Here is a 19590-nt window from a genome sequence, read left to right as displayed (position 1 = left end):
CAGTGCTAGAATTTTACAACTCTACACACCTCTATTGTTCCAGCAGAGTACATTTCTACATTGGACAAGGCACCTTTGGCAACCCCTCTCCTCTAGTCTCTCTACTGCAAAGCACTTTCTTCTTCAAAGTACCTTGTCTCTACCTCTACTACGAGCACCTGAGTCACTTGCAAAATTGTATCTTTTGTATTGCATCAGACTGTATTACTACCACAATTACTTTCCTTGTATTGCACTACATTCTCCTAGGTAAACTTTTCTATTTTACTAAAGCACTGGACTCTGGCTTATTCCTTGGGCACCCACACCCACAAATCTGTACACATAGGTCAATCTCTTTTTTTGTGCTGGTGAGGTGCCAAACTATCCGGGGTGGGTCCTACACCACTTCAGGCTACCGTTACAAGTGCCCACACCACCGTACTAGCTGACCCAGAGGGGAGACCACCAAAACAAAAACTCCCGCGCCTCACCGAATTTGGTTGTCAAGTGGGCACATTTAGTTTTAGGGTTGCATTCACTTTTAACCCCTCCTGACACTACACACTGTAAATGAAGACTAAAGTAGATGGCTCCATACATTGTGTAGTGGCTGTGCTGGGTTACTATATCTCAGTTCCCATTTACCCAGCACAGCCACTACACAACACAGTCTGCTTTAGTAGATGGACAGTGTCACCTAGGCGGGGCTTCACAGCAGTTAGGCCCCGGTAGCAGCTGGTGAATTGAAGCAAGAATAAGGGGGTGACATTATCTCTTTAACATGTGTTTTATTGTACTTGTACAACTCTATGGCAAATGGGAGGAACTGCCCAATCGGCAGAAGGAAAGGGCAGTCCGTGCCCAAGTGGTTTACATGATGGGGGATATGCTTGTTTATTATTTTCCAATGTTTTTATTCACTCGCTTCATAAAGGCAATATTGGCCAAATCATTGCTTTATTTTGCCCCTTTTTTAACAGGTACCAAATAAATGTTATGTTTTTTATTTTTTGGTATTATTATTATTATTATTATTATTATTATTTGATTCCAATGTCTTGGACTCTCTTGACGTTGTACTATTAGTGACAAGGTGGAAAGCCATACCAAGGACGCGTGAAGGCCCTCAAGCAATACATGAGCATAATAGTGCTGTGGACCAGGGGATGTCATAAAATAGCTTTAAAGGACAACTCCGGCGGGACCCCCCCCCCAAAAAAAAAAAAACACAGACACACACAGACACCATACTCACCATCCCTCCGGTGACGATCGCCACTCCATTCGCCCGCCGTCCGCCTCACCGTCACCTGCCTCCGCCGTCCAGCGATGTCTCTTGCTTCCGGGTCCATGAGAGAGAAAAGGCTGCCAGTGCGCTTGCGCACCGGCAGCCTTTTCATTGGCTGGAGCGCATCACATGGTTTCCAGCAAGCTCATCCAATCAGGGCTGAGCAAGCTGGAAGCCATGTGATGCGCTCCAGCCAATGAAAAGGCTGCTGGTGCGCATGTGCACCAGCAGCCTTTTCTCTCCCATTCACTCTCAATGAAGACGCCGAAGAGGAAGAAGACCGGGACCGCCCCCCAGCTCTGACGTCACCCGACACCAGAGAAGAGGACCGTGACGACCGTAATAGGTAATGTATACATTCTTTAACTTCCGGGGTGGGGGGTCGGGGGTCGGAAAGTGGGGGAAGGGGGCCAGACCGGGTATTTAACCACATTAAAAAGTTATATAACTTTGTAATGTGTGTTAAATAAGCCAAAAAATTTTTCGCCGGAGTTGTCCTTTAAAAAAATTTGCACTCTAGATGTCGCTGTCCTTCTTTGTTGCAGCGATAGCGTGCTCTACATTAACATGACTGCTGTGGCCAATCACTGAATTCAATGGTGATACTTGTATGAATGGCCCAAAATCAGTGAATTCCGTGAATTGGAGTGTTGGAGCTAGAGTGGCCGGGGATTTAACAGATCAGTAATGTTTTTTTTTTTTGTTGTTGTATCTCATTTACTGCTGTTAGACCCCCAAACAACCTCTTTAATTTCACCTATTCTACTACTTTAACTACGGTATATATATTTTTGGATTATGCTCTGAAACAGCCCAGTGCCTTAGGGAAAAGCAACCTACAGTAGATTTGATAAATTATAACAATCTTGAATGATATGAAAAGCAGGAAGGTATAGTGGCCTTTTACAGCTGAATAATACAATGATAAGGCATGGGAACAAATCCATATTTATTACAAGAGGACAAAAACAATATATGTTTAGGCAGACATGGTCTTGAAATTCCTGCATGGTGTTGGGTGAAAGACCTGCAAACAGTAAAAAAGATAACATGGGGAGAGCTGGGAACAAACTACTTTTCCGTTCTTATTACACTGAAAATGTCTCCCAACTTGTTAAAATTGATCAAATAGAAAGCTGTGAATAGAGAAAAAATTAAGCCAACTAGCAAAGTGTGACTTGGATTTAATATTTTATAATTGCCAAGGGATATTCTGAGATCAATGGGTTTTTGCCTGCAATGAACGTCAGAAAGATATGTACTTCAGTCTTTTAGAGAACATGGTCTATTTAATTCTCGTGTCTGATGCATTTGAAATATGCCTGTGTTGGCCTTCTCTCTCCAACCCCCTGGCGGTGCTGCAGGCATACATTACCACTTTTAATAGGGTACTGTGTGAGCAAAGGCAAGGCAGCCAGTAACCCAGCCCCACTAATGGTTCTGTCTGTTTATAAGCTTGCACCTTTTTTTATGCAGCTAATTTTAGTTTTGCATGCTGGGATGTTTCACTTAGAGATAAATGAATAGAAACAAAGGGATTGGGGCTGCAGCTAACAAAGCGTGAATATTTTCAAAGTTCTCCTACATCAGAATCTTTCTTTTAACACGTACTGTAGGAGAGCATTTGAATTTTGCTCCTTGTGTTTCTTTGTGTTTTTTTCTCCCCTTTTTTTTTTTATTCCACTTGTTGAAAACTAAAAAAAAAAAAGGATTCTATGTATTGATACAGCTAAACTCATGCAAGGCTTTGACCATTTACCTGAAAATACAGATTAGGCACTACAGCTAAGACTATAATTGTACTCTATGCCTAGAAAATATACCATACAAGAAAGAAAATGATTTTATAACGGCACAGTATGCTGTATATGCTTGTTACTGATATTGAGCAGGAGAAATGTCCCTTTGGTTTTTATAAGATATTAAACCAAACTTTATGATTGTATATCAGTCTATATTATAGGATGAAGGGCTTAGCATGAGGGGTGGGGCTTTGTGTGAAGGGTGTGGTCTAAACATAGAATTTACTACAGTTTGTGCCTGTAAATAGGTGTAAATTGTAGCTGAAATCTTCAGAAGCTCTGAGCTGCCACATGGGCAGCCTCTGATGTGCCCAATTAGGGGTCAATTTACACTGAGGGTGCCTTTACTCTGCTGCCGCCGCTCTCTGCTCATAAGAGTGACATATCAATTCTTTGAGCAGAGAGCGGCGGCTGCGGAGGAGCGCATGCTCTCCCATTGAGATGATATGACACACTGAGGCAGAGGGAATTCCGCAGCGGAGAGTTACGCTTAAAGGACCCTTAGGATCCATTTACACAGAAAGATTATCTAACAGATTATCTGCAAAAGATTTGAAGCCAATACCAGGAATGGATTTGAAAACAGGATAGATTTCAGGCTTTCGTTTATGACCTGTTCCCTGTTTATAGTCTGTTTCTGGCTTTGGCTTCAAATCTTTGGCAGATAATCTGTCAGATAATCTTTCTGTGTAAATGGACCCTTGCAGCTCTTCAGCCGTCTGCGAGACTGGCGCTCGTTTGCCCACTCACACAGCCGAGCCACATTAATGATCACTGCATTGTTCGTGCTGCCACTTAAATACACTGCTATTGGTGGCGATAAAATTTTGCTCCGCACAAAAGATGCGATCAGCTGAGAAGTGTTTCTAGGAATGCTTGTTGCTGATAATCGGCTCATGTAAAAAGAGCCTTTATTGGGAGGTGTGTGCCTCTAAATAAATGAAGTCACATTCTTACTAATCCACTTCATATTTGATGTTGTGATCATTAGCTTCTGACAGTACCCATATAAGTAATACACGGATAGCTTTTTAGCTCCATTCAGCTTTGTGTTCATTAGAATCATGGTAGCCATACATACTGTTCTTACAGCATGACATGACAGCTATGTCAGATCTATTTTAGATAGTACACCAAAAAGGCAGGCATAGTTTTCATACTAAAATGCTAGGTTACTGTTACATGGGCTGTAAATCCTCCTCAATCCCCTCCCACCACTATCCTTGTTTGATTGACAGCTGGAAGCTGAGCCCTGCTTCAAAAACTCTTCTCTGTGCATAATTTGTATGCAAATAAAAAAAAACTAGATACAGAAGCAGGGCTCAGTGCTGGAAGTTATCACTCCAGCAGGATAGGGATGGGAGTGGCACAAATGACAAATTACAGACCTAAGCATCTCAGCGGCCTGGGAATGCCTCTTTGGCACTTTGCGCCATTTTGTGATGTTATGGAAACACAGATGATATATGACAGATATATGTAAGGTATCTTGTGTCTCCTTACCCTAACAGCTATCTAACAGTGTCAGCAGTGTGAAACATGAATTCCAGCTGACAGATTAAGGTATTCCATCTTACATTAGGGTATCACTAAAGACTATGCTATTTTTGCCATAAAGAATACCAGAAAACCAGATGGACTAGCACAAATGATAATTTCATCCAGATGCCTGGCACAGTCATCTGCTCTAAATTGTACCCACTATAGTCTACAGATAAAATTCAAATAATTTGCCACATGGGCCAGATTATTTTTTTAAACTTTAGAAGAAAATAGATGCAGCTAATTTCGATTCCAGAATAGGGATATCCTGTAAATTTTTGCTTAAGTAAATGAACATTTAGGATAATTGGAGGGGAATATGATGTACGTTTTTCCATTGTAATAATATATCACAATTTCATTTTCCAACATTATAAAGTAACCACAAAGCCCACAAATTACTTTCGTTCTCAGTGACAGACACCACCTGAATTTTATTTTACATGGGGGTAACTTCAGAGCCTAATGCTTTGTGCACCTGCAGTGAATACCTTGATGTGGCCGACAAACATATATGATACTTGATACATGCTATGTAAGTTAAAACCTTAGCTTAGAAATGTTCTATCTGCATCGGGATGGATTTTCTTAGTCTTAGAAAAACTTTATATTGTATGCATTCTCATGCAAAGCAGTACGAACATTGAGGGAGGAGTAAAACCCCCTCTTTTGCTAGTCTTACTTATCTCGCTTGTTTTAATGATTCTGACAATTTTTTGACTGGGGGGTGATTTGTTGACATTTTTCAACACACTTTTTTTTGGTCCCCTAGCATAAGCAAATATTTGATTGCTCACACAATTCAATCTCCTGTGCTGCACTAAATTGTCAGATCGGTGCTCTGCTAAGAGAGCTTGTCTATGATAAGCTATAGATCATTTGTCATAGTAGGCACATAGGCCTATAGAAGATCTAAAGCTGCTATGGAAACTAACTGGCATCCAGCAATTGCATCATGTGGCGCCAATCTGCCCCCCCCCCCCCCCCCATCACGGCATCTATACAGTTAAATGACTGATATCTAAGAGATCGCTGGTTGGTGTCAGCTGCATATATCAGCTGGCATCCACCATGCATGGAGTGGGCTCAGCAATTTGTCTCACACCATGTATGTGTACCTGACCCATGATGTAAATGTATGTCATAGGGGATATCTAGCTAAATAGCTTGGTACCAATCACTGTGACAACCACAATCACAAGAACAGAGTTCCCTTGTCCTACATAGCCAATCCATGAGACATAGCCCTTAGCGCTACAACAAAGCTTATGATCCTGAAGTCAACTGCAGTGACAAGTATTTCCAGAAAAGACCCTTGTTATCTTCCTGCTATCAATATTCTCAGGCAGGGTTTAAGAAGAACAAGGCAAGACACTCTATGAACCACTATTCTTGCTCACTGATAGAAGCTTTATTGTAGTGTTAGCCTGTATATGGGATACAGATTATTGTGGAGCAAGGCACTGTCACTAAGGGAAAGACCACCAGCTGGCAACTGTAATGGAAGACCAAGGCCTAGAACCCTGTCAATCGGTGGTACCTCATTCAATCAATAGCATGGTATAAATACTTTTTCTGATTTTTCCAGACAACTGTATTGACAGGTTGGCCTCTACCTTTACAGTAAAGACTGTCCAGGAGCTCAGACTGGACTTCAGCTACACAAGGATCAGTTTTCTGCACATCTATACCTTTCCATATCCATTACTCCACAGTAAAGTAAAATGACAATGGGGTATTTTAACACTTTTAGGCACCATGCTGAAGTGTCTGTCAGGTGAATTATCTCTATCTTTAATAAACCAGCAACTCAAGGTGCCACTGACTTATTATCACACATCCTGTCATTGACAATCAGGTGAGAAAATTCCTATTAATGGCAAAATTATCAGTGATAATATGTCCTTGTCATTTAATTTCCTAAAGTGCTATGTAGATTGACATATACATGAAAACGCTTACATTTTTGCCTGTTAATTACAAACCTGCTATTAACAGCTTTATTGCTGGAGGGTGCAGTGATATTGGTGAAGACCGCTATAGGGTTGCAAAGATAAAAATGGGAAGAAGCTTTAGCACTTGCCAATTGTGTATATTCTTCACACTGTTGTGTCAATTCTTGTCCAGAGAGATGAGACTAACACTTGGGGCAATCTATTGTCAGCTTCCTATGCTCCATCCTAGGGAGCTGTTTGTCATTTATTGTCAACTTTAGCTTTCTTGCAATATAAGGGTGCTATATTTCATTTATATTTTGGAAGCTCAAACAAAATAGAAGTTGTTCATCAAACTTTAAAAGAACCAATATTGACTCATCTATAAATATATAACTGTGATCATTTAAAGTGTCACTGTCGTTATAACTTTCAAAACCTAAATCAACAGTAGATGTGATATAAAGCAAGTGGGCCATATACATTCATTATTTTTTAGTTATCATAGAAAACGCAGCACTTTCTGTGCTCTTCCCCCCCCCCCCCCCCAAAGAGACTAAACACAGGAAGTCCCGTGTTTCCCAGGTCATCTGAGCACCTACAGAGAAGGCAAACATGTGACTGATGGACACATTGAGCCGTGTCTCTCTGTACTGGCCGGGACTTTGTGTATTTAGATTCTTTTTTTCAACCAGTTCAAGACAAAAAATCTGCCTTCAGGAGACTGGGCCTGGATTTCAGGTAAGTATAGCTTTGTTTCACAATATTTAAAAAATAAATAAATAATGAATGTAACTTGCATTGTCTTTGGAATGTGACCTAGGCTGTATTTCTGTTTTCCAAATGGCACTCGGGCTGTCTTCACCTTCCCCTAGGAACGGGACAACAGCAGGATTCAAACGCCGATGGTTCGCCCTCGGTCTGACTCGCTAAGCTCTAGTCAGAACCCTTATTCATGATAATCAGCTGGTTTAAAAGGGCCTAAGGGGATTAATCTCCCCATTTTTTTTCCGCTAGACACACTTTTGAGCATTACTAAGGGCCCTAGTCCTATGGAATGTCATTGGGAAGCAACATCCTTATGCCAAGCATTCTGCTATCCAAGGCCAGCATTTCAGACTTAGTTTGGTTTGGTGATACCTAGAAATAAAATATTGGTCATAGTTCTACACAACTGAATAAATTTATGTTTGTGGCCCAGATTGATCATTTACACATCTATGTCAGATAGCAACCAATCACCGCCCATTTTAAGGAATGAAAGCTGAGCTGTGATTGACTGCATTGCTATCCTAGACAAAAATCGCACACATACATGTCTCAGACAGACTGATCAACCTGAGCTCTTATGTATGGCAACTATATGGTGGTTCAGGTAGTGTGCATTATAATATAATTCTGCCCTTGCCATAACCAGATCTCCATGTGTCAGTGAACCTGTAGTAAGCTCATTAGACAAAGATCCAGAGCCAATGATGATACGGCAGGGGGATTTGAGACGACCTTAGACTCCCTGTAGGCACTGTAGCCATGGGTCACAGCTCTATCCTAATGGGATGAGCTAGAGAACAGCCAAAACCCAAGCACTGTGGAAAAGAAAAGGCTTCTGATAGTGTGAACACACCCTCACATATTCTGCTATAAACCCCTTTAATACATAAAGCTAGTGAGAAGATTAAAATGTCAGGGGTATGGTTTCCAAATGGGGACTGGACAGATTCCTCTGTGCTGTGGCTATAGAGCAGCAATATGCATGACTTTTGCATACCTAGTCACTTCTGGGTTACTTCTCCTAACAGCATATTGTTACAAATAAGCACAGAGGTCACCAGTACTGTCAGACACTAACTCATGCTGGTCCCTAGGGCTAAATGCTCCCAGCAATTTGCTCTTCTAACTGCACAAACATGAAAATACATGGAGACATGAATACATAACTGAAATGCATAGGACAAAACTATTTAATAAGTTATAAGAGAATTCTTACTTTTTAATGTACTTTATAGCTCCTTTTGCACAGCAGCGAAGTACAGGACACTGCGGTAGGTTTATGCACTGCATGTGCCTCCACGTGGTTCTTTGTACTGTTCTGTATTACTAGCTTCTTTTACTCTACAGGCACAACACAATCTAAACCCAGGGGAGGTAGCATTATATAGTATTCATCGATCTGAGAGTCACTGGATATCAGCTTTATTCTAACAAAAGTAAAAGTAGAGTACAATAGGGCATGTTACCCGGAGATATAACTCTTATTGCAGTCCATTGCCAAGTCCAATGCCAAGACAGAATCTTTAAAAGTTTTATACAAATTAGGATATAAAGTCCAGAGGGCGTTCCCTTGGGTTGCAAAAACCCAGCAACACTTGGCCCACTCTCCGAAATAACACCACTATGGCCACAAGTATACACCCCCTTTGCTTTTACTGACAGGCAAACACTCTTGTTATAGAGAGTCTCAGTCCAGAGGACTAGTAAGGGATCACCATGGTTAACAATGGTTACTGCCAGCTGCACTAGCCTACTGACTGGAGACCCAGAGGTCCATCGCTTCTCTGAGTAGTCACATTCAGCCAGACATAAGTGTCTTACACAGAAGGCTAGGCTCTAACCGCCAGCCATCAGGTTTAGCTTTGACCATCAAAGCTTTCTTCCTTTGGAGCAGATGAACTGGTATTGACTTCTATTTTTGGGAACTCAGATTCAATGTTACTAACAAACAGACTTTAGTGGAAATCAGCAAGTTAAAGGGGTACTCAAAAATTGCTGCTATTGCATCCATCAATGAAAGTTATATAAGTTTGCAATGTATATGCTTTACTGTTCCAAAAAGTTGAGTTAGACATTGACAAAAAGGGGCCACCTTGTTGTTTCCCTATTTATGTTCCAATACTCGCAACAGAGTGGGACTTTAGGGGTTACCTATCAGGGTGGTGTGGTGCTCTCCCCATCATGGAGGCACCCCGTGGCCACAAGCTAGAGATATCTGGCTATCCCGTGTTTTGAGACTCGCAACCGAGGCTCCACGGACTCTTGTTTTGCATATTTAAATTTTTGGGGGCATCAGTGGAGACTCTTGATTGAGTACTTCATTGGAGTTTTTTTTTTCACTGTTCTCCTTGAGTTCAGTGATTACTGTGTTTTGTTGGTTGATTTGTCATTGCCCAAACTAGCCAGAATCCTACTCCACACTGATGAGGGGCAAATACACCGAAACGGCTGTCTGTGGGTGGAAGCCTGCCTTGGCAAGCCCTTGTCATGATTGCAATACTCGCACCTTGAGTTAGACATTGACAAAAAGGGGCCACCTTGTTGTTTCCCTATTTATGTTCCAATACTCGCAACCGAGTGGGACTTTAGGGGTTACCTATCAGGGTGGTGTGGGGCACTCCCCATCATGGAGGCACCCCGTGGCAACAGGCTAGAGATATCTGGCTATTCCGTGTTTTGAGACTCGCAACCGAGGCTCCACGGACTCTTGTTAAATTTTTGGGGGAATCAATGGAGACTCTTGATTGAGTACTTCATTGGAATTTTTTCACTGGTCTCCTTGAGTTCAGTGATTACTGTGTTTTGTTGGTTCCAAAAAGTTTACATGCTTTTTCAAACCATGGAACCTCCAAAAAAATTTGTGTAGTTTTTTGACTGTCAAACACTGCTCTGATGCAGCCTGTGGCCGTTTTGTGAGTCTCCAAGGGTGCTAGAGCGGTGGACAAGGAGCAGTGTGTTGACTTGGTAAATATTACTGATATAGACCAGAAGTTTGGGGGGTTTCTGTGTTTTTTTTTTTTTGTGTTATGTTTTATAACTAGCTCCAAACCTTTCCAAGTTAACAGGAGGCTGGACTAGAATGTTTTAGTTAATTCTATATTATAACCTATTAACTAGGGATGGTCCAAACCGAGTTCGGTTCGGGTTCGTACAAACCCGAACCCTCGGTAATGATTCCCGCTGTCTGCCCACTCCGTGGAGCAGGCGGATCCATCTGGAAAACTGGGATACAGCCATAGCCATAGGCTGTATCCCAGTTTTCAGGGCGTTACTCCCGCTGGATCCGCCCTCTCCACGGAGCGGGCAGACATCGGTAATCTGCTGCCGAGCGTTCGGGTTCATACGAACCCGAACCTCAGCAGGTTCGGACCATCCCTACTATTAACTAATCTATGTCTATAGGCTTATTTTACAAAATTTTACCACTAGATGGTGGTATTCTGTTATTCTTACCTCACCATGCTTCCCCGGTTTCCTCCCCCAATGTCTTTGGGTCCTGTTAGGAACTCACCTGCCAGCGCTCCTGCGGCGTCCTCCTCGGTCCCGGCTGCTTCTGTCGGCGCTAGGATCCTGCGCCGAGGCAGCCGGCCGAGCCGGGTGACGTCACGGAGACCCGACGGCGTCCCTGGTAACCAGGGACGCTGCGGCTCCGCGTCACTCCTGCCGGCCGTCCAGCCTCTGCAGCTGAACTGCATCAGGCTCAGGCTGAGGGGCGGATTGCTCCGCCACTCGGTCTGGAGCAGACCAGCTGCTAAGTATCAGGAATCAGGGGGTCGGACCAATGGTGTACTGGTCCGGCCTCCTGACCCAGTATAAAGTGTCATCACTACCAGCTCTCTTTGCTGGTTATTAGTTGTCCTGATCCCAGCTCTCCAGTTCCCTGTTCCCTGCGTTGTTCTACTATTCTGTCTTGCCTGGATTCTGACCTTTTGCCTGTTCCCTGACTATCCTCTTCTCCCTGATTTTGGTACTGCGTTTGCTCGTCTGGTTCTGACTCGGCTAGTTGACTTTTCTGCATTGTGTTTGTCTGTCTGTCTGCGTTTGATGTTTTGCACGTATTTAGCGTAGGGATTGTCTTCGTGGTTGTCCGCGACCGCCTAGGGTCGGCCGAGGCAAGTAGGCAGGTGACAGCGGGTGGGGTCTAATTCAGGGCCCACTGTCTTGTGTCTCCTGTCTCAACCATAGCCCGTGACAGGTCCCCTACAAAATAATTTTGATACCACTTTCAAGATGGACTCTTGGCAGTGACAGTTCACACAGGACTCTCAACCAGTGATTGGCTTAACGGGCTGTCACTGCTGGGTCTGACTCAGAAGGGGCGGTGGGATCATTCAGTGGGAGACCTAAAGGCATTGCAGAAGGACAACGGTGAGCATGGTGAGGTAAGAATAGCATGTTTATGTTACACAGAAGGGCAGCAATATATCAAAAGTTGCCAAAAAAAACCTTTAATAAATATAATGAAACAGAAATATATCGCAAAATTATAAATGGACAGTTTTTCACCTTACACCTCCATTATAGGGCATTAAATGTATGCTGGCGACCTGGCAATATGTATATGTGCATGTGCAGGCAAAGGCCCCATTGATTTCAATGGCCTGAATGTAGTCAGATAGCTACAATCTTTGGGTCATTTCCTGAATGTATACATGTTTGTACTCAAAACTCAAATTAACAGTACACCACTGTAATGTAAACCTGGCCTTACTTGGAATCTTCATCCAGCTATCCTGGTGCAGCTGGATGAAGCTCTGTTCCATATAAGAAAGAGAGAGGCTGCACCATCTAGAGGCAGGATGTATACTTGTAGCTGTGGCCAGCAGGGTGACTGTGTACATAATATAAAGGAGACAAAACATTTTAAATAAATGTCAAATACAAATTTATTTCGTTTCTAAGTAGCTTATTACCAAGATGCAAAACCTTCTTAAAAGGCAGGCTCTTCTGGACACCACCTCCACAACCTTCCTCAATATGTATACTCACACACACTAATGTCCTTCCTTTCTCGATCAAGCAAAAGAAAGGAGTTAATGAAATGTCAATTTGAAAAACAGAGAATGCTATAGCCTTCTGGAGAATAAATCTATATTTCTTGCACAGTATTTTTTTCCTTAAGATTTATACATTTGGATACAAACTCACGGACACAGTGTGCAAAGAAAAATGGAAACGAGCAGTGAAGTTGGGATTGATTTACTTCATTAGCTGGGATTACAAGTTTAACTTACAAACCAGAGGTCAAAATTTCTCATTAACAAGGGGGCCATGGAACGCTGCAGGGCTCAGTTCAAGAGGAGACCACTCTTATTACTAACTACACATTTCAATCTGTCTTTGATGTTCCTGCTATACCCTCCTTCCTTTTATTTTTTTGGCAGAGGAGTTGATTTTAATTGTAGCTATACAACATAGCTGGGTCTGCCTTACAGCCAGCCTCAAACATCTGCAGTGAGTGCGTCCTAGTCATATTGGGTGCACTCCATAGCCGAAGGCTAGTTTTAATGGCTCCCCTTTTCATACAAGGCTGGGATTGTTTTCCACGTGATTCTAGTTAATTTAGCTGCAGGAGAGGGCATCAGTTTTCTCTACAACTTTTTTTTTCATGATCTATAATCTTAAACCAAGCAGCTGAGCGAAATGAACAGAAGTAACTAGCCAATGGTCTCCAGTAGGAGTAACCAGTAAATGAGACGTCTTCAAAATACTAAATGAAAGAATTATGCTCAATGTCAAATGGTCTTTTTATGTCTGATTTTTTTTTTTTTTTGTGAACACTTTACATTCATTTGTCAGGCTGCGGGGGATGTATTACTAGGAGCCTCTGTGGGTCTCCCTAGGCAATGCTGTGCCTTAAAAGGAAACTACAAAGCAACATTAAACATTTACATCTTGGATCACAAATCTTTGGGTTGAACAACTGGATGTTTCACTGCAACTGTCACAGAAGTAAAATGTTTACAACGATGTGGACAGAAATCGGGTGCTGCTCCCATAAAATAAACATATACATTTATATCTATATACATACAATATATATATCAATATCCGTATCTATAAACACACACACACTATATATATATATATATATATATATATATATATATATATATATATATATATATATATATATATTGTAGGGATCTTCCCGGGGGATGGTGTGTTTGGACACAGTTCACAGCAGACTTGGACTTGTAAAATAACAGCTTGGCGTTTATTTGCAGCATAAACAGTCCAGAAACATAAATACAGCAACACTGTGCTTTAAGAACAAAACAAAAAGGTCTTGCCCGTCTGGGCGCTAACTAACACAGCAGGTTACCTCTCTGACACTTCAGTCGGCAGTATTGCGGGGTGTGAACAGGCCCCAGCAGCGATAGAACTCCTTGCTCCCAGGAAACACAGCATGCAGGCTGTTCACCCTGGCTGAGAGCTCCCACCTGCATCTCTGTGGAGCTCTTACCTTCTCAGGCTGATTGCTCACCTGATGGCAAAACCCAAACTGGATCGGGGGGAGGGAATGGCAAGTCCCACTACCAAAACCTACCTGCCATTCCATGTAAATCCAGGCCCGGTAAAAATAAATAATAACTCAGCAGCATAGCACTGCTGAGCAACAGATCCCTCCTGGACTTACCATCTCACACTATGCATCAGCCTAAGTGAGATGTACACCCCCTCGAACACATCTCCTGTGACATGTCTACATATCCCCCCCCTCTTTTTCAGACCGGAGGGCTGAGCGTCTTGTCCCCACAGACAGTGTACCCTTGATAGGGCGTCAGCATTCGCCTGTAATTTCCCTGGCCGGTGTTCCACAGTGAAATTGAAGTTTTGTAGGGACAGAAACCACCTAGTCACCCTTGCATTCTTCTCCTTGTTTAATTTCATCCATGTTAGGGGGGCATGGTCTGTCACTAACTTGAATCTCCTGCCTAGTAAGTAGTACCTCAGGGATTCTAGGGCCCACTTCACTGCCAGACATTCTCGCTCAACTATGGCATAGTTTTTCTCGGCCGGGGATAGCTTCCTACTCAAGTACATCACCGGGTGCTCCTCGCCATTCACAACCTGTGAGAGGACGGCACCTAACCCTGTATTAGAGGCGTCTGTCTGTACTAGAAACTCTCGCCTAAAGTCAGGGGTAACTAGCACAGGCTGTTGGCACAGGGCAGACTTAAGGCTTTGAAAAGCCTTCTCAGCCTCTGGAGTCCATGTCACCATTGCGGACTTTGCACCCTTTGTCAGGTCAGTTAGTGGGGCTGCAACTGAAGCAAAATTTGGCACAAACCTTCGGTAATAGCCCGTAATACCCAGGAAAGCTCTGACCTGTTTCTTTGTGAGGGGTTGAGGCCAATTCTGTATTGCCTCAATTTTATTTAGTTGTGGTTTCACTAACCCCCTTCCAATAATGTAGCCCAAGTATTTGGCCTCCTCTAAGGCTAGTGCACACTTCTCTGCATTGATGGTTAACCCCGCATCACTTATGGCATCTAACACCGCCTGGACCTTACAGAGGTGACTTTCCCAATCCGGACTAAAAATGACCACATCATCGAGGTAGGCAGCAGAGTAATCCCGATGTGGTCGCAGGATCAAGTCCATCAACCTCTGAAAAGTGGCAGGGGCTCCATGTAACCCGAATGGCATCACTACGTATTGGAAGAGCCCATCAGGGGTGGAGAATGCAGTCTTCTCTCTAGCCTCAGGAGTGAGTGGGATCTGCCAGTAGCCCTTAGTGAGATCGAGGGTAGTTATGTACCTGGCATTACCCATCCTTTCTATCAACTCATCCACCCTGGGCATGGGGTAGGCATCGAACTTGGAGATCTCATTTAACTTTCTAAAGTCATTACAGAACCTCCAAGTTCCATTGGGCTTTGGGATTAACACAATCGGGCTGGACCACTCGCTCTGGGACACCTCAATGACTCCTAGGTCAAGCATACGTTTTACCTCGGATGATACCGCCTCCCTCCGTGCTTCTGGTATCCTGTAGGGCTTAAGGTTTACTCTGCTTCTAGGCTCAGTTTCCACATGATGACTAATGAGATGCGTACGCCCTGGTAGGTCAGAAAACTTGTCTTTATTTCTCTGCAGGAACTCCTTGGCTTCCTGCTTCTGGGACACCAATAGGGTGTCACCAATCCTGACCGGAGGGATTGGTGGGGACAGATGACCAACAGGCTTTGTCGCCACCAAGGATTCCCTGTCTTTCCAGGGCTTGATCAAGTTTATGTGATAAACTTGGAAAGGCTTCCTTCTACCTGGTTGGTGTACCTTGTAGTTGACCTCACTGATCTTCTCTACAATTTCATAGGGACCCTGCCACTTTGCTAAGAATTTGCTTTCTACCGTGGGAACAAGTATGAGTACCCGGTCACCTGGGCTGAATGTCCTGATTCTTGCAGAACGATTGTAAATTCTGCTTTGACCCTCTTGCGCCCTCTGGAGGTGTTCCCTTACTAGGGGCATTACAGTGGCTATACGGTCCTGCATTTGTGCTACATGCTCTATAACACTCTTGTATGGGGTGGACTCACTTTCCCATGTCTCTTTCGCTATATCCAACAAACCCCTAGGGTGACGACCATAGACTAATTCGAAGGGAGAGAACCCTGTGGATGATTGGGGCACTTCCCTAATAGAAAACATCAGGTAAGGTAGTAAGTGATCCCAATCACGACCATCCTTTTCCACCACTTTTTTTAACATATGTTTCAGGGTTTTATTAAACCTCTCCACTAACCCGTCTGTCTGTGGGTGATATACAGAGGTACGTAGGTGGGAGATTTTAAACAGTTTGCATAGCTCTTTCATCACCTTTGACACAAATGGTGTACCTTGGTCGGTCAAGATTTCTTTGGGGATCCCCACCCTGGAAAACATATAAAACAATTCCCGTGCAATTGTTTTAGATGCAGTGTTTCTTAGGGGTACAGCCTCAGGATAGCGGGTCGCGTAGTCTAACACAACTAGAATGTACTGGTGACCCCTAGCTGACTTTACAATGGGACCCACCAAGTCCATTGCGATCCGGTCAAAAGGTACCTCTATGATGGGGAGTGGGACCAAAGGACTGCGAAAATGCGACACTGGAGCGCTAAGCTGACATGTGGGGCACGACTCACAGTATTTTTTTATGTCAGCATAAATCGCAGGCCAATAAAACCTCTGGAGGACTCTCTCCTGCGTTTTATCTGTCCCCAAGTGGCCCCCAAGGACATGATTATGGGCCATGTCGAGTACCTGACGCCGGTACGACTTAGGCACCAGAAGCTGTTCCACAACCTCATCATTAATTTTAGTGACTCTATAGTAGAGATCATTAGCCATAGAAAAATGTGGAAACTTTCTCTCAGCTTCTGGTTCCTGAGGTACCCCATTCATAACAGTGACCTGCTCTCTCGCATTTTTGAGAGTGGGGTCCTGTAATTGTGCAGTACCAAAATTATCCCTAGACACCTCTAAGTCTGGAACATTCTGCGCAGTGGGAGGAGCCTCTTCCTCACCTGCCAGGACCTGCAAAGGAAAAGCATCATTTTCATCCTGTACATTTTTATCATTGACCGTGGGTAATGCAATAGATTTAGGGGTCTCCTCACTCCTTTCAGGGGATTGTTGTTTTCCCCATAGAGCCCAGAACAAAGGAAAATCACGCCCCAATATCACATTATGCATAAGGTTTTTAACCACACCCACTTCATATTGTACAGCGCCTAGTTCAGTCCCGACATTAGCCAGTACTATAGGGTAAACCTTTGTATCACCATGTATGCATACCACACTCATATGTCTTTTTGGCACAAAGTCCCCAGTCACCAGGCTGGCATGCACCAGGGTGACAAGGCTTCCTGAGTCCAGCAACGCCTTAACAGGGAAGTCATTGACAGTAATGTTGCAGACTTGCGGTTCAGTCTCTAGTCCAGTGACCGCAACAAAAGACGGTTCCGCAAATAGCGACTGACGCCGGCTAGCGTCACACTCCATGGGCTCAGTGGTAAGAGGGCAATGGGCAGACATATGTCCCGTCTCGTGGCATCTCCAGCACTGGATAGGGCCTGGTCTCCTTGGCAGGGAGTCCTTTTTAGGGCCACTTAGCCACCGGGGACCCTCACCAGTCTTTTGCCCCTGAGACGCCTCCTGAGCGCTCTTCCCTCTATCAGCACCCCTCCACACTCCCCCAATAGATGGAAGTCTCTTACCAGATGATGGCACAGATCTGGCACTCCGGGGAGGTGACGGTGCTGCAGGAACATCACGGAGGTAGTCCTCGGTCGCCTGGAACCTCTCCACAAGGCTGACAAGTTCGCCGGCACTCTTAGGGTCGCCTTGTCCCACCAAGCGTTGCAGATCAGCAGGAAGTGCGCGGAGGTAGCGATCCATCACGACCCTCTCTAGGATCTGTGCAGGAGTAGAAGTGTCTGGCTCCAACCATTTTCTTGCCAGATGAATCAGGTCGTACATCTGGGACCTCGCTGACTTGTCCAGACTGTAGCTCCAGTTACGGACCCTCCGGGCACGGACAGCAGCAGTAACTCCTAGTCGGGCGAGTATCTCTGCTCTTAGCCGAGCATAGTCCTTGACCTCTTGCTCACTGAGGTCATAGTAGGCCTTTTGAGGTTCGCCTGTTAAATAGGGAGCAATGACCTCTGCCCACTCAGTGGAGGGTAACTTTTCTCGCTCAGCCACACGCTCAAAGACGGTTAAGTAGGCCTCAACATCGTCATCAGCAGTCATCTTTTGCAGCGCACGCTGCACAGCTCTTCTTACAGACAAAGTCTCTGGCGCGGCTGCTGCCACCAGCTGGGGATTAGCACCTGCAGACGCCTCTTGCTTTGCTATCAGGTGCTCAATAAGTCTCTGTTGTTGAGCCATTGCTTGCTGATGTGCAGCCATTGTCTGTTCATGGCGCAGATTAGCGGCTGCCTGATCCTGTTTAGCGGCTGCCTGAGCCTGTTGTTGTGCGGCCAATGCCTGTTGTTGTGCGGCCAATGCTTGCTCATGGCGTAGGTTAGCGTCTGTCAGAGCCTGTTGTTGCTGCATATTCACTTGCATTAACTGCTTCATCATCTCCTCCATGTTGCTTGACTGTTTTTGGAGTGAAGCCGCAGCCTTCACCCAGGACATAAGCAGCTGTAGCCAAGTTGATGCACACCGTTGCCCCTAGCAACCGTTTTGCCCGCATCCTCCACCAATTGTAGGGATCTTCCCGGGGGATGGTGTGTTTGGACACAGTTCACAGCAGACTTGGACTTGTAAAATAACAGCTTGGCGTTTATTTGCAGCATAAACAGTCCAGAAACATAAATACAGCAACACTGTGCTTTAAGAACAAAACAAAAAGGTCTTGCCCGTCTGGGCGCTAACTAACACAGCAGGTTACCTCTCTGACACTTCAGTCGGCAGTATTGCGGGGTGTGAACAGGCCCCAGCAGCGATAGAACTCCTTGCTCCCAGGAAACACAGCATGCAGGCTGTTCACCCTGGCTGAGAGCTCCCACCTGCATCTCTGTGGAGCTCTTACCTTCTCAGGCTGATTGCTCACCTGATGGCAAAACCCAAACTGGATCGGGGGGAGGGAATGGCAAGTCCCACTACCAAAACCTACCTGCCATTCCATGTAAATCCAGGCCCGGTAAAAATAAATAATAACTCAGCAGCATAGCACTGCTGAGCAACAGATCCCTCCTGGACTTACCATCTCACACTATGCATCAGCCTAAGTGAGATGTACACCCCCTCGAACACATCTCCTGTGACATGTCTACAATATATATACATACATACATACATACACACACACACACACCATCTGCCTAAAAGCTGGAAATAGACATGATATCGCTGAAGGTTAAACAACAGCTATACTTTCTGTATAGGGGTATAACTATAGGGGGTACATATATCGCAGTCACACCCAGGCCCTGCAGTCTTAAAGGGAACCTGTCACCCCCCGTGCCGGGGTGACAGGCTCCCGACCCCCCGTTAGAGCCCCATATACTTACCTAATCCCGCCGGGTCCCGCTTCTGGAGGTGGTCGGGTGACGGAGATCTCAGCCGCTGCAGCCCGGCGCGCGCGCTGAGAGATGAGTCCAACACCCGTAGAGAATGACGGGAGAGTCCAGCGCTCCGTCATTCTCTATGGGTGTTGGACTCATCTCTCAGCGCGCGCGCCGGGCTGCAGCGGCTGAGATCTCCGTCACCCGACCACCTCCAGAAGCGGGACCCGGCGGGATTAGGTAAGTATATGGGGCTCTAACGGGGG

This window comes from Dendropsophus ebraccatus, chromosome 4, assembly GCF_027789765.1.
Source record: "Dendropsophus ebraccatus isolate aDenEbr1 chromosome 4, aDenEbr1.pat, whole genome shotgun sequence".
NCBI lineage: Eukaryota > Metazoa > Chordata > Amphibia > Anura > Hylidae > Dendropsophus > Dendropsophus ebraccatus.
Note: the sequence above shows the minus strand (reverse complement) of the source record.